Below are 1270 nucleotides of genomic sequence, written 5' to 3'. Positions count from 1 at the left end.
TAACAAAATCGAGTGCAATCATCAATGAAAGTAACAAAATACTTTTTACCACCAATGGTGGGCCAACCATGTAAATCACATACATCTGAATGAATTAAATCTAGCACCCTAGAACTTCTTTTAACACTTTTAAAAGGTTGTCTTGTAATTTTAGTCAACATGCAAGTAGTACATGAATCAAAGTTTTTATCAAAATTAGGAATTAGATTTGATTTCATCATATCCTCCAATTTTCTAAAATTAACATGTCCTAATCGCATATGCCATAAATCACAAGACTCAACAATATAAGCAGAAATCATATTATTATTATTATTAATATTTGCAACATTACATTTGAACATATTCTCACACAAATATCCCTTACCTACAAACACACCCCCCTTTGAGAGGATAAATTTATCTCCCTCAAATACAGATTTGAACCCATTCTTATTAAGTAATGGTACAGAAATCAAGTTCTTCCTAACTTCAGGAACATAAAATACATCTTTAAGAGTAAGTGTTTTTCCAGAAGTGAATTCAATCTAAATGGTCCCTTTTCCTTGGACTTGCACAGTTGAAGCATTTCCCATGTACAAAACACTCCCATCTTCATTGATGGTCTTGAACATTTTCTTGTTTTTGCACACATGGCGAGTAGCACCAGAGTCTATCCACCAAGAATCAACATCTTCAATCATGTTGATTACAGAAATGACCGCAACAAAATCATCATTTGTTGCTCTTGAATTCTTTTCTTTGTTCTTCTTTTTAAAGAACCTGCACTCATTCTTGAAGTGTCCTTCTTTCCCACAAAAGTAACATTCACCTTTCCTTTTCTTTTTGTTGTTATTACCATTGTGGTTTTGATGAGACTTATCATTTTCATGATTTCTCTTTTTGGAAGATTTGCTTGAATTTCCTTCTTCCATAACATGAACCTTCTCTTGAGTGACATGATTCTTAATACCTTCTTGTTTTCGGTATTCTTCTTCTAAACGAAGGTGATTGCCAAGTTGCTCAAGAGAAATGTCTTCCTTCTTATGCTTCATGGTTCGTTTGAAATCTTTCCATGAAGGAGGAAGTTTGTCAATTATGGATGATACAATAATTGTTTCATCCATATTCATGTTATGTTGTTTGTAGTTGTTAAGAATACGTTCAATCTCATATAATTGTTCCATAACAGACTTATTATCTACCATTTTGTAATTATTAAAATGAGATACAAGGAATTTCTTACTTGTTGCGTCTTCACGCATGTATCTGGTTTCCAATTTGTCCCACA

Source organism: Medicago sativa, chromosome 8, assembly GCF_051527215.1.
Source record: "Medicago sativa cultivar Bolivia chromosome 8, Bolivia_mono, whole genome shotgun sequence".
In the NCBI taxonomy this organism is placed as follows: Eukaryota; Viridiplantae; Streptophyta; class Magnoliopsida; order Fabales; family Fabaceae; genus Medicago; species Medicago sativa.
The sequence above is the reverse complement of the archived record's forward strand: the minus strand, read 5'-3'. Positions refer to the sequence as shown.